This window comes from Hemiscyllium ocellatum, chromosome 17, assembly GCF_020745735.1.
Source record: "Hemiscyllium ocellatum isolate sHemOce1 chromosome 17, sHemOce1.pat.X.cur, whole genome shotgun sequence".
NCBI classification, from domain to species: Eukaryota; Metazoa; Chordata; class Chondrichthyes; order Orectolobiformes; family Hemiscylliidae; genus Hemiscyllium; species Hemiscyllium ocellatum.
The window spans coordinates 14335910-14350834 of record NC_083417.1 but is presented as its reverse complement, the minus strand read 5'-3'; the positions used below and the strand labels follow the sequence as shown (position 1 = coordinate 14350834).

The following is a 14925-nucleotide window of genomic DNA, read 5'->3' as shown; positions in this document are numbered from 1 at the left end:
AGAGTGTCAAGCTCTACCAACTGGGCTATTCTTAACCAAGTGAAGATCTCAACCAATTATATGTTAATTAACATCATCATCACTTGTGCCCTAGTTCCATTTGGTCTTAGCCTTCCTCTTGGTTGCCAGGGATTCTGGAAAGAAACTCAATGGACTGTCCAACTCAGGATGTTTGGGAGGCTGAGGTATATGGTAGGAGGATGGCATGCTACCCTGGCCCATCTTTGGAAAATGGGGTGGATTCCAACTCCTTCAAATGTAATAAAAATTGAACAAATGCATTCTTAAATAGTTTGATGAGCAAGGTGAAGGAAAGGGAGGTTCATTAATATACATTAGACTCAACTCGGGCGGCACGGTGGCACAGTGGTTAGCACTGCTGCCTCACAGCACCAGAGACCCGGGTTCAATTCCCGCCTCAGGCAACTGACTGTGTGGAGTTTGCACGTTCTCCCCGTGTCTGCGTGGGTTTCCTCCGGTTTCCTCCCACAATCCAAAGATGTGCGGGTCAGGTGAATTGGCCATGCTAAATTGCCCATGGTGTTAGGTAAGGTGTAAATGTAGGGGTATGGGTGGGCTGCGCTTCGGCGGGTCAGTGTGGACTTGTTGGGCCGAAGGGCCTGTTTCCACACTGTAAGTAATCTAATCTAATAACTACCTTGTAAACCCAATTCTCTGACCATTACACCAACAATTCGTTACTTGCTTCTTGATAATCTGAACAGAGGCCAAATTTGTGTTAAGACATGGTTTACTGTGCAAGTGGCCACACTTAGTCTTTTTTTGGAGGAAATCCACTTTTCCTTTGTGTTTCTGACACCATGCCACTTTCCTCTGGCACATTTATGGAATTGTGCAGAATAGGCACATTTGCTACTACTGGGTGTCGTTTCCCATTTTAAGTGAGGACTGGAATTAAGCATGAAGGGCTTATGCTCGAAACGTCGAATTCTCTATTCCTGAGATGCTGCCTGGCCTGCTGTGCTTTGACCAGCAACACATTTTCGACTGGAATTAAGCACACCAGTTGGACAGTTTTTGAAAAAAATGGAAAGATTGATGACGAATCTAGAACTTTTTGTAAGGTAAGAGTAATTTGTTTTCACTTTCTTAAGTTACTATTAGATCCTGTGTTATAAAGTAGATGAAGTGACTCGTCAAAGGGTTGTATCATTTCAAGATTAAGTTGACCTTCACAGTGACCTCCCTTGCATATTACATGCATTACAGTACATTTTTCAATGGAAAAAGCAGCTTGTGGGGTGAAATATGTATCAAATTTCCTGTCAGCTTCTGCTATTGTCTTTTCAATGAGATTTAAGTGGTGTGAATTATGAAAAAAAGCCGAATCTGACACTGAAAAAAACATCTAACCATCTGCTTCCCCATACTGAGTGACAGCAAATGTGCTTTGAAGTGTTTTCCCTTCCTGAGAATAGTGTATTGTTTTGGTACTGGTGGCCAATATCAATGCTTCACTTAGATTGTGTCCTAATGAATTTCAACACAGGAGGTGTTTCATTCATCTGAGAACAAATAAACAGTTTCAAGTAGTTCTAATAATAGATTGTGCCTTTGATGTGGCTTTTGGTTTATTGACATGAGCTAATGGGGTTACAAGGGTTTTTTTCCACATGCCAGATGCATTTTATTTTTCTTAGTATAAATGAAATGGATGATATGAAGATTTTGGCGAGATGGCTAGAGGTTTATTTTATTTCTCAAAGAATGTAAAATATATTCTGTTTGATACTATGTAGAATGTGAGGACTGTAAATGGTGCATTATCCATGAGTGACTACAGAGGTTACATGAAACGCATTGAGGTATCATAGCTGTTTTGAAGGACATGAAAAATATATGGGGCATATAGGTGAGATGAATGATCTGAGATGGGTGGGGTGTTGACGAGTCAAGAAGGGTGAGGCTTAAGAAGCCTTTAAACTCTTTGGGAGCAGGGTTATGTGTTGGAGAGCCAAGATAGGCCTTCTGACCAATCTACTGCTACTTCCATTTCCAAACGCGTCCTGCACCAGTTTGCAAGCTGCACTGCAAGCTTGACTGCAGTGTCAAAGAACAACAATGGAGTGTAACTGTGGTTTGGGAGCAATTTGTGAGTTGTAAAGTGTGCAGGTGAACCAATGGAAGATTCAATTCTTGGTTATGGACTCATACAGCACAGAAACAGACTCTTCAGTCTAACGCATCCATGCAACCAAGTTTCACAATCTAAACTAGTCCCACTTGCCTGTGTTTGGCTCATATCCCTCTAAACCTTTCCCATTCATGTATCTGACCAAAGGCTTTTTAAATGTTGTAACTGTGCCTGTATCAATCATTTCCTGGGGCAATTTATTCCACATACAAACTGTATAAAAACATTACCCCTCAAGTGACTTTTAAATCTTTCTCCTCTCACCTTAAAAATATGCCCACTAGTTTTGAACTCCCTACCCTTGGAAAAAGACTTTTGCTATTCACCTTTTCTATGCCCCTCATGATTTTATAAACTTCAATAAGATCATCCCTCAACCTCCAGTGAAAAAAATCCCAGCCTCTGCTTGGTTCTGATTGTTGACTGAGTTTAATTAGATTTTGTTTAGCTAATCAAATAACTAAACCTTGTAATGGCTTCGTACATTTTCCTATTTCGATGCAAATTGTTCCTGCTGTTGATATCTCACCAAGACATTCCATCTCTGCATGTCACTAACAAGCACCAAGGCTGCCTCTGTTTTTGATGCAGCTCATTGTTAAAGAATTATTGAGCACAGAAGAAAACCATTCAGCCCATCACACCTGTATCTGCTCTTTGGTTGACCTTTCCAACTAGGTCCTCTTCCTTATTCATTTCCATGACGATGAACAAACTGAAAGTTACTGCTGAGTCTACTCCCACCACTCTTTCAGGCAACATATTCCAAATCATTACAACTTTCTGCATAAAATAATTTCTAAGTTCCCTAGGAGTCCATTGATGACTCATCTTCCTGTCTTTTCCTCGACGACTTCATCAGAATATGTCAATTTTGAACACGTCCATCAAATCTCCCTTTGAACCCACACTTCTAACGAGATTAAATCCAGTCTCTCACTCTGTAAGTGAAGCCCTTATTCAATCAGATTTTAAACCCTTATCTCTCAAATAAACATAAAGAACTGCAGATGCTGGGAATCTAAGATAAAAACATAAAATGGTAAAAATCCTCAGCTTGTGAGGCAGCATCAACAGGGAGAGAAACTCTGTTAATGCTTCAAGTTGAGATTAATTTTCATTGGAATTGAACATCAAATACCAACCTCACTGACTTTAAGGTGGCTAATTTATTGTCTGAGGAAATAAAACTATCCACCTTGACAGCTATTTTCAAAGTCAATTAAAATGCAGTGATTTGAGCTCAATTTCCAAAACTGATGTTAAAATCCAAAATGCAGAGATAAACCCTACAAGTAAAAATGGTTCAATTATTTTTTTTCTGAAAGAGACAGCTTCACAAGAGAATTGATTTGATTCAGAGAAATAAGCACATAAATTAGAGAAAAGAAAATATTGTAGGCAGATAAGTATTGAATGCTCACATTGAATATTTTACCAGTCCCATTTTTTTTGCAGCGTCGAACTAATAGTACAGTAATTAAAACAGGTGATAATCACTGCAATATTAGTGTTTATTTCAGCTAAAACTTAAAAATAAGTTACCTCAGAAAGCCTGGATATCCCAGAACATACTGCACATTAACCCCCATTATAACATTCTGCAATGTGACACAACCTTTGATTTATTTATGGATCCCTCATTAATGTATCACCCATATAAAGCATTCACGCTGTAATAGTCGTTGATGTACCAAGCTTTCTTAATTGCTCCCTCATTAATAAAGAAGCTATATAAAATGCCCTCCATTTAAAGTATTTATGGCTGTTTTATTAAGAAACTGAATAAAATCAACTTTGTAACATGGATCCAGAAGGCTCAATTATCAAAAGGACCTGCTGATATCAACAAGGTCATATAAGTCAGCCAATGACCTAGTTTCCCACATGGATGCTCCAATTGGACTAAAACCAACTGAGCAAAATGAAGAACAGTCACATTGAATTTTCGTATCATAAATGTGATTTCTGCTGGACATGTCCTCATACCATTGGCTAATATACCTGTTGAACAAGATCCCCAGGAATGTTATAAGCTTCAGCAAAGATTGAGAATTAAATCAATAAAAAGACCAGAGGTTGAACCTCTTAATGCAACACCAGCAGAGAAACAAGGTATATATTCTTTGTGTAAGTAAACCTCATGTTTGTTCAGTCCTTCTTGAGCTGTTTTATGGGTAGGAGGATGGAAAGTCTCTGGTGCACCCCCAACAATTAAAAAACACAAAGTAGCCATCTGCACAAACTATAAAGAATTTAGACTGACGACAGTACTGAGGCGTTGCTGCATTGTTGTAGGTGCAGTCTTTCAGTTGGGATGGCATGCTGAGGGAACACTGTCTGAAAAAGAACCGGAAGTTATCAAAATGGCCCAGCCTAAAATTCTTCTCCTCATCAATGTTATGCATAATGGGTTATTTGGTCTTTCATTTTGATGCAGTTTGTGGGCTTTTGCTGTGCTAACTAGCTGCCATGATTGACTGAATTTCAAGATGAATTTATATTTACTCATAGAGGGTGTCTTGATGACATATTAAGACAATTTATAATTGCAAGTTTGTCCTTCAGTTATAAGATTGAGGCAATGATGGTTAAAGGTAAAAGTTTGTTTGCAGTGCTGTTAGATAATTGTTATACTCATTTGTTTTTCCTTACATTAATTGCAGTCAGCTTTGTGGCTTGAACCAAATCCAACACACTATAATGAAACCTATTCTTTTGCACTGCATATCCAACAAACTGGACCGACATTTTCCTTTTCTGTATAGACCTTTAAAAAAGCTTCAGCAGCTACAATATTCGCACTCTTAAATGTGTGGGGTACATTTTGTTTCAAAAGCGTTTGAGAAAAGATTTATTTCTTTCAGCACCTTTTCCATCTTCGGATACCACTGATTATGGATTAAATTCCCGTCTGAAGGGCACAGCATAATGGTCTAACCTGCCAGCTCTCGAGTGCCAAGTCCTCTGCCCTCCAAAGTGATTATTTCTTTTAACCAAGTTAAGATTGCAGTTGGCACTGTTCTTCTACAAATGCTTAGTGGAGCTTGTATCCAGAATCTCACTTCACTCTTTTAATTGGTTGGTGATTTTCACTGTGCTGATACTTGTGTTAAAATAGCCCAGAGAGGAATTTGGTATCGACCTGTTAAGCATTTATATAAGAACAACAAAGATCATAATGTCTGGTTTCAGGGTTAATATACAAACATAATGAAGCTGCCCTTGACATTTCAATAGCTTTATTACTGTAATAATGTTTGTTCACTGTTGCCATGCTCTGGCTAAAAATGTACCAAATTGCTCAGGAATTACTCTGACTCTGCAGGTGGCAATTAAGGGTCCATTTCTTGTATGCCTGTGGAACTATAATGCTGTGGGTTCCAAGGCAGAATGAGAGACTTAAAATGTTTCAAAAGTTGCAGTGATGAACAGAGTTTCTTCCAAAGGGACCAAGTTAAATTAGTGACCTCATGTCAAGGAAGAAGAAATGCAGGAGTGAATAACACCCAACCCCCTGCCCCAAGGGAAATGTATGGATATGAGAGAGCCAAGCTGAGCCATTCTTGACAATGTCTTTAAGAATGATTTGAAGGAAGAGCCAGGATATTTCAGCTGAGGATTTAAAGGTAGAATAGGAAGGAAGAGAGAAATAAAGAGGAGAAAGGTTGTGGAATGTAATGTGGTGACTTATGAGAAACCTATTCTGTCGGGGAAAAAATGCCAAGTATGTACTCATAAAATCACTACAGTGCAGAACGAGGCTGTTCAGCCCATCAAGTCTACACTGATCATCCACATACCTCTTAGTATCCCACTTAAGTCTATTTCTTATCCTATCCATGTAACCCTGCATTTACCATGGATAATCCACCTCGCCCGCATATCCCCGGACACTACAGACAATTTAGCATGGCCAATCTGCCTTACCTGCACATTCTTGGACTGTCAGAGAAAACCGGGGCACCTGAAAGAAATCCACGCAGACACAGGGAGAACAAGCAAACTCCACACAGACAAGTCGCCCAAGGATGGAATCAAATCTGGGTCCTTGGTGCTTTGTGGTAGCAGTGCTAATCACTGAGTTACTGTGCCATCTCAGTATGGAATATTAATCAATTGATTTTGTAAAAATCTGAAGTTATCTCTTCCCTATCCTTAATCGAGCTTATGGTTTGTGTACCATGAGGGGTAATAACATTTGGCCACATGAACTTCTTATTTCTAAAAGGTTTTGTAACTGCCAAAGTGTAGTTTCACCCACTCAAGTTGACCAAGGCATATAAAGCTACCCTGTTAACTTCATGTCCAACTGAACAATACAGATCAGCACGATCACAGGTGTCCTGGCCTGTCCTTCAACCTCAAATCGGATAGATTATCTGGTCATTACCTTATTGATTGTGGGATCTTACAGTGCACACATAGTGTGCCATTTTTCCTCTATTCCAACAGGGGGTGGGACTCTAAGCATAGTCCATCACCCATAAAATAGTTTCAGAAAGTTGTGGAAGTTGCTAAATAAAAACAAGTCTGTTTTCCTTTTCTTCCTTCTTTTACATTTCATTCTTTCCTTATAAAGCAGGAATTGGGTTGGGGGGAGGAGGTGACAGTTGGCAAGTCTCCACGTAAGTTGTTTCGAGCTACTGTCATTGCAATTATCAGGTGGCATCATGCGCCTGCCCTCTCATTGCAGTCAGGTGAAGTATGAGAAGACATTCAAAAAAAGGAATCGAAAGAATAAGCAAGAGTAATTTGTGTCGTGCCAGGTTAGACAGTGATACAAAACATGAATATCACAAAAGAGTTCAAAAGCACAAATTCTGACAGCAGGTACTCAACAATTGAGCTGTTAGTGGAGATTTCAGCCGTTCTCCTCCCTGTACAGCTCATTACATTGGCCCTTTTCTTCCTAAGCCCCTGTTACTATCTAAAGCCTGAAGAAGAAGATTACAGGGTTACTCCATGACCTCCTGTCATACCAAATCTCAGCACTCATTAATCCTATCCCCCTCACTAGCCCGCATCAAAAACATCATCTGGAGGTGACTGTCATACAGCAGTCCCAGCAGTACTCTGCTTTCTGCTTCTGTGTGTGCGCGTGAGACTGTAGGCAAACTTACCCAGCTCGGTTACAGGATCCTGACCACTGCAGGAAGTGGTCAGAATCTGTTCCAGTCTGCGCCTAGAAACCGAGTCGGATTGATCTGAACTGGAAACTCGTGTGGTGAGAGTATGCGGAAAAAAGGGTTGAATCAGCCTATAAATAACTCTATTGAGTATTACATTTCCTTTGCAGCTTGCAGCGTATAAATGTCTTTTAATGTCTGCCACAACAGGTTACATTCTTTTTGGGGTACATTGAAACTATGTCACTGAAGACTGTGATTCAGATAAAGGGCACTGTTTTCTTGCTACAGAAATACCATTTCATTTCAAACACGAGCATTCAATTTTTTTTAAATGGATCCTCTCCACACCAATCTGCAAATTCAATAATCATCTGAATTTGCCATCATAAATCTGATTCCTTAATGCACAGATTTATTGCACACTTTCTCCCATGGGATGTTCATTTAATGTTATTTTATGCGCAAATTGCTATGATACATTATGTATTTTTGTTAGTTCCTCTCAGTGGAATCTTGGAATAAGGAGCTCGTCTTTACAAAGATTTGCATTGTTAGTATCATGAAAGACTTACATTTATATATCAGCTTATTACAGAATTGTGATTCCTGACTTCACAGATTTATAGTGCACTAAACTGCCACAAACAGCCAAGCTTTCACAAGTATGTATGTGAATATGGGTGGGGGATAAGTTTTGCATTGGGGTTAACATCCAAGCTCCAATACAGTTGATTGGATGCTGTACCTTTAATACCAGGTTGGTATTGACATTTTCTGCAGTCTTTTTCATCGATTTATGATTCAGTTCGCCTGGATCAGGATTGACTCTCAAACTGGCCATACCCTTAGGTCAATGTTGTGAGATTTCATTGATTATATGAGTTCAGGAAGATACTTTGTTGCATTCATTTTCTCATCTAATACAGGCCCTTCCAGACACATTTCAAAACTATCTTACGGATCAAAATTACTTAATTTCCTAATAACCAGCCGAGTGCACACCAATTAAATTATTAAATGCTTCAGAATATAATTTCTGAAATAACTTTCAGCAATTTTACATTCAGTGCTCCCTTCCTGTATAGGAGTGAGCACCCTTCTCTCATTATTTATTTGTCTCTGAAATATGTTCATCACTAGCTTTGCCAGCATTTATTGCCCATCCCTAATTACTCTGGAGAAGATGATAGTTCACCTCTACCTTGAACCGCTGCTGTCCATTGAGGTAGTTGTACCCCAGGAATCAATTTTTGTTTTCGTGCTTTCCTTAAGCTTTCTCACGAAGTACTTTTTCAATCCCACTAACTCCTTCAACAAGTGAAATGCAGTCACATTGTAAAATTACCTTTGTTTTTGTGCTGACATGCGAAATATTTGGACTTGCACAGAAACAGAATTGAGGAATTAATCAGTATCTCAAATATTATCAACCCTTCATTAAACAAAGCCTTAATTCCCTAGATGCCACAGTTTTTAAAATGCAAAATGAGCGGCATAAGTTTGCTGCTCACCCCCCACCTCAGCCTTGCCCGGTAAACTCTCACGCCCGCCAGCCTAGCCATCCTTGTTGAACACCGCAAACCCTTCTCCTCACGGGCTGTTTCTCTCCCACGGACTCATCAGCAGAAAAACACAGAGAGAAATAGCCTCTGGTTCTCACGGTGGAACAGTTTCAACAGGGCATTCACCAAGATGGTTGTTTGGATAGGAATGATGTGCAGAGATATGGGGAAAAGGCAGGAGATTGATAAGTGATAGAAGTAGTGCATGTTCAATGAGCTGAATGGCCTCTTTCTACACCAAAATGATTCTGTGATCCTGGTGCCAGTGGAGGGTTAGAGTGTGTGTATGTTTGTAATTGTGTGTTGATGGTGGGGGCATAGCTGTGACACTCATGATTACATCTTCCTGGGTAGTATAAGGCTCTCAGAGATGAACTCAACCACTACCAATGTAGTTTGAGCTTTGGCACATGCACAAAGAGTTCCTTGATTTTGATCTGTTGACAGTGGAGGAATGGTGATATAATTCCAAGCCAAGATGTTGCATGGCCTTGACTAGATTAAAAAATGCATATTTTTTGCTAATAAATCCATTTTCAGTTGTTTTGATAAAACCACTTCAATATATGAAAGAATATCATTCAATAGAAAGAGGAAAATGTTGTGTTGCACAATTACATGAGCTCATGGAAGATTATACATCTGTGATTATGTAATTGCACTTGTGCAAATTTCAACATATCCAGCACAATTTCAAAGATGCAGTTTCTCACGTGAGACAAAAAAACCAAATGTCTAGCGGAAAGTAGGTCAGGATCAAGAGGAAACCCCTCTGTTGTCACTGGGCCAATAATCCAGAACTGCAGACCCCTGTTTTGGGACATGGATTTGAATCCCACAATGGTATATGGTGAAATTTGAATTCAGTGAAACAAAACAAAAATCTGGAATGAATGGCTAGTCTAATGGCAACCATACAACTGTTGTTTTTTTTTGTTATTCATTCATGGCATGTGGGCATGGTTGGCTGGGCCAGGGTTATTGTCTATCACTAGTTGCTCTTGAGAAGGTGATGGTGAGCTGCCTTCTTGAACAGCTGTAGTTCATTTGTTGGAAGTAAACCCACAATGCCATTCTGGAGAGTCCAAGTCAGGATGGTGAGTGGATTGGCGAGAAACTTGCAGGTGATTCCCAGTATTGGCTGCCCTTGTCCTTCTAGATGGTAGTGGTCATGGTTTTGGAAAGTGGTGTCAAAGGATCGTTGGTGAATTTTGGCAGTGCATCTTGTAAATGGTACATACTGCTACTACTGAGTATTAGTGATGGAGGGAGTGAGTTACTTGTTACAGAATCTTTAACCTCCGACTTGCATTGTAGCCACAGTATTTATATGGTTAATACACTTCAGTTTCTGGTCAGTGGTAACATTCAGGATATTGATAGTAAGGGATTCGGTAATGGTTATACCAAGGAAAGCCAAGGGGCAGTGGTTAGATTCCCTTTTTCTGGTGATGGTCATTAACTAGAATTTGTGTGGTGTGAATGTGAACGTTACTTGCCATTTATCTGTCCAGGTCTTGCTGCATTTGGGCAGAAGCTGCTTCAGTTTCTGAGGAGTCACATATGGTGCTGAACATTTTGCAATCATCAACAAACATCCATACTTCTGACCTTAACCAGGGAAGGGAGAGAAAGTCACTGATGAAGCAGCTGAAAGTTGTTAGGAATAAAACACTACCCTGAGGAACACCTGCAGATTTGCTCTGGAGCTGAGATGACTGACCCCCAATAACCATAACCATCTTTCTATATGCCAGGCATTACTCCAACCATTGGAAAAATTTCCCTCTGAATTCCACTGATTCCAGTTTTGCTCGGGCTACTGTACGAGACATGGTCAAAAGCAGCCTTGATACCAAGGATAGTAACTATCACCTCACTTTTGGACTTCAGCTCTTGTGTCCACATTTGAACCAAGGATATGATGAAGTCGGGAGTTGAATGGCCCTGGCTGAACTCAAACGAGGTTTCAGTGAGCAGGACATTGCTGCTTATTCGTACTTTCTAACATTTCACTCCCTGCTCCTTCCATGTGCCAAACTGTGTTCTGGCTGCTTTGTGTAATTCTGAGCAAGAAAATGATTAGGTTCTACCAATAAGACAAGGTCAGCACATCACGAACAACAGTCCTGCTACATGGTCGTGTCCCGACACAATGCTTTTTACCTTTTACAAAGGCAACATGCTGACAACATTATAACAATCATTTATTTGCGCCAACAATATTCCCTTGACAACACAAATCTTTGCGGACATGGAAGCATGATGAACTTTGACCTATGAAAAACAACTGCATATTTCTGCAAGTGGAGCCTGTGATTGAACTCACCTATGTGTATCTTCTGCCCCTTTAACTGGTTCTGACATAATGGGCTGAATGGCTCCTTTCTGCCCTGTAATACTCTGCATTCCACCTTGAGAATCACACGACATGCAACACTTTAAATGCAACCTTGTGTGGAGTTAAAATTATACCATAACCGTACTCCCACCTCTCTTGTGATCATCCTTGGCCATCACAAACTCAGAAAGACTGCTGAAAGGTCCAAGAGGTGAGTAAACAGCATCTGTAAGCTCACCAAGCTAGATCCAAAAACACACTTCCCTGTATACCTCAGCCATAAGCTCTGGTCTTCTTGACAGCTGTGTACCGTGCACTCATATGGGCCTCATGTCAAGCTCATTGACACACTTAGTAATGAGGGTAATCCCTGGAATGTTGAGATTGACTCTAGTTCAGTGCTTACCAATCTTCTCAAGTATTTCCCCCCCTTCCAAGTGAGTGAATCAACACGTTGGTAAATACATCAAATCAGCAGCATCTTGAATTTTCCCATTCACAGAGGCCTTCAAAACCCTACCAATTGATCTCATGACTCCATAATACTGATGGAAATCTGAAGGAATTCAAATGACGAAATCACATTGACAAAGATGAAAAGGCTGTTCTGCCATATCCCGTGCCTTCAAGCTTTCAACAAACAACACTGTCCCAAGTAACCACGTTGTCTCTGACTCAACATTTCACAAAATAGTTTTCAATCTCCCTTCCCATATGTGGAAAACCCTCAATTGAATAGCCATTTGATGTACAAGTGACACTTGCCTCTGTGATTGTGGAGACCGTGGCTGAACCCTGGACCTTGCAAAATAACATCCTTCTTCTGTAGTTTGATGGCAGCATCCTGTCCAGCAGGGCTTAGGGTGGCCAGGGAACGTAACCATTAAAACTGTGACAATAATTTCTGCTCCTGAAGAAGAAGTGACTATAAAGTACTTTGAGATGTCCACTGGTTGTAAAATGCGTTGTATAAATGCGAGCCTTTTTTAACTATGCACTGGATAATCTCACTTAGGAAACACAGAGGCATTAAATGAATAAATTAAAGCAAAATATTCCTCAGCCAATTGGCTAATATCATGCTGACTCCAATTGAGTTTGTTCTAAATTATTCAAAACAAATTAATATTGTCTGTTCAATAATGAATCATTACTTACACTTCCAATCTTGTATGCACACCACATTAAAAAGTGAACAAACCTGTTTAGATCAGCTATTTCAAAGTACAGCTATTGTACTCGACTCGATTTAACCCTGAGGTATTTGGTGCCTCATAACTTTTTAATGTCAAGAAAGAGGCTAGAAAGAAAAGAATTAAGGGCTCTAAAAAAGTAATAGAAAAACAAATGAAAGTTTCATTGAATACTGCTTTTAAGATTGATTTACAATTACAACTCCCACAGCAACTTGTGGCTAAAGATGGTTATGGCTGCTGAGATCTGCACAGTCCCAGGGCCACTCTCAGTTACTTTTTTCTGACTTTGCTTGTGAGCTACACTGGGCAGGACATCCCTTCATGATTTGCCATTGTACTCACAGAGTACTACTAGTACAGCAATCACAACTAAACACAAAGAAATTTTACTTTCACAATCGCACTGACTGTGCATTGAAACTCAGAAAATAAGGAAAAGAGTAAGCCATCTGCCCATTGAACCTGTTGCATCATTCAGTAAGATCACGGTTGATCCTCAGTCTCAATGCTATACTGCTCTCTCCCCATACCAATTGACACATTTAATGTCTAAAAGTCTAATTCTTCCTTCTGTATATTCACTAACTTGGTCTCCACCTCCTTATATAGTAGAAAATTCCATGGATTCATCATCTTTTTCTGCAGGAATAATATTTTAAACTGGAAAGGGTGCAAAAACGATTTACAAGGATGTTACCAAGACCGGAGGGTTTGATTTATAATGAGAGGCTGCAAAGGCTTTTCACTGGAGCATAGCAGGCTGAGGGGTGACCTTATAGAGGTTGATAAAATCATGAGGGACATGGATAGGATGAATAGCCAAGGTCTTTTCCCTGGGGTGAGGGAGTCCAGAACTAGAGGGCATACATTTAAGTTGAGAGGGGAAAGATTTAAAAGTGACCTATTTTGCACAGAGGGTCATGGGTATATAGCATGATCTGGCAGAGGATGTGGTAGATGCCAGTATAGTTACAATGTTTAACAGGCATTTCAACAGGTACATGCATCGGAAAGGTTGAGAGGGATATGGACGAAATGCAGGCAAAAAGGGACTAGTTTAGTTGAAAAACCTGGTTGCTATGGGTGAGTTGGACCAAAGGGTCTGTTTCCCTCCTCTATGACATTATGAGACTGCAGCAGGCTTTCAGATTATCAAGTATATTAAAGGCCGAGATTGATTTTTAATCAGGAAGGAAGTCAAGAGTTATAGGGAAAAGGCAATTCAAGCAGTTGAGGATTATCAGGTCAGTTGTGTTCTCAATGAATAGTGGAGCTGACTAAATGGGCTGAATGGCCTGCTTCCACACTCTAGGGATTCTATGAAATGGATTTTATTTCAGTTTATTTTTGTTTGTTCCTGGCATGTAGTGTCATTGCCAAGACCACCATTTGTTGTCCATTCGTGGTTCCACTTGTGAAGGGTTAGCTTTGTCAGTGACGCTCACATTCCAAAGAATGAATAATATAAATGTTCTTGAGGTGTTGAGCCAACAACTCAAAATTGCTATCAACAGACTACTATCTAGTGTTTATCTGCTTATTATTCGGTGACTTTCAATTGTTTGTATCGAGTTATATGGCATGAAGTTGATTGAGCACAGTGATTTCACTTGGGTCTAGGTTGCATAACCCCACTGGAGGAAGTTATTCAGCCAAGAATTAATACATTTGCTCAAATTAAAGACTTTAGAGTATAAGAGTCTATTGTCTCCTAACAGCTAACATGGTAGTTTTTATCTGGGCAATGCTGGCTAGGCCAATACTTATTGTCCATCTCTAATTACCCAGAGGGCAGTTAAGAGTCAACCATTGTGAGTCTGGAATCATGTTAGCTAAACACAAGTATGGCAGATTTCCTTTATGATAGGCCAGGTGAGTTTTTTCTGATAATTAACAACGGGTTTGTGGTCATCATTTGCCCATCATTATTGAATTCAAGTTCCACCATCTGCCGTGGCAGGATCCAAGCCAGTGGCCCCAGAACATTATCTTGGTTTCTGGATTAATATTCTTGTGATAATACCACAGGCCATCACCTCTTTCCCTCCCACGTTACCCGGATATGCTCTGAATAAGTATGTATAGCTTTCAGTCAATGGGTTATACAAGCTGAACACCAATTGTACAATTGGATGCTTCTCCATGTCCCAAGAAGAGCCACGCATATCGTGCTTTCTCCTATTGCACCTTCAAAAAACTGGCAATGTCATATTAGTCACCTACCTGGACAGGAATTGTCACCACTGTGCCAGATATTTTGCATATTCAAATCAAATCCAGATGTTTGAGGTCAAGTATCGTGGCAGATATTCCAGTGCAGGTACTGAAGCAGCACTGCATTAATGTTCCACTTAAGAAGTCAGTGTGTCCACACGCCAAACATGAAGTGACTGAGCAGCTTAGAAAATACATTGCACTGCATTGTAAGAGGTGCAATAGATATTAAACCCATTTTCTCTGTTGGGATCCCACAACAGTACTTCTCCCGTTGCGCTGAAGTTACTGTAGTCTTACCAGATGCTGAGGCAGGTTTCTCATT

The 14925-nt window shown here is 40.1% G+C and overlaps 1 protein-coding gene across 2 annotated transcripts in view; it reads left to right on the top strand.

The window, feature by feature from the left end:
- The window catches only part of wwox (WW domain containing oxidoreductase), a 947793-nt gene that overhangs the window by 823678 nt on the left and 109190 nt on the right, over positions 1 to 14925 (top strand). The gene's annotated exons all lie outside the window — the stretch shown is intronic.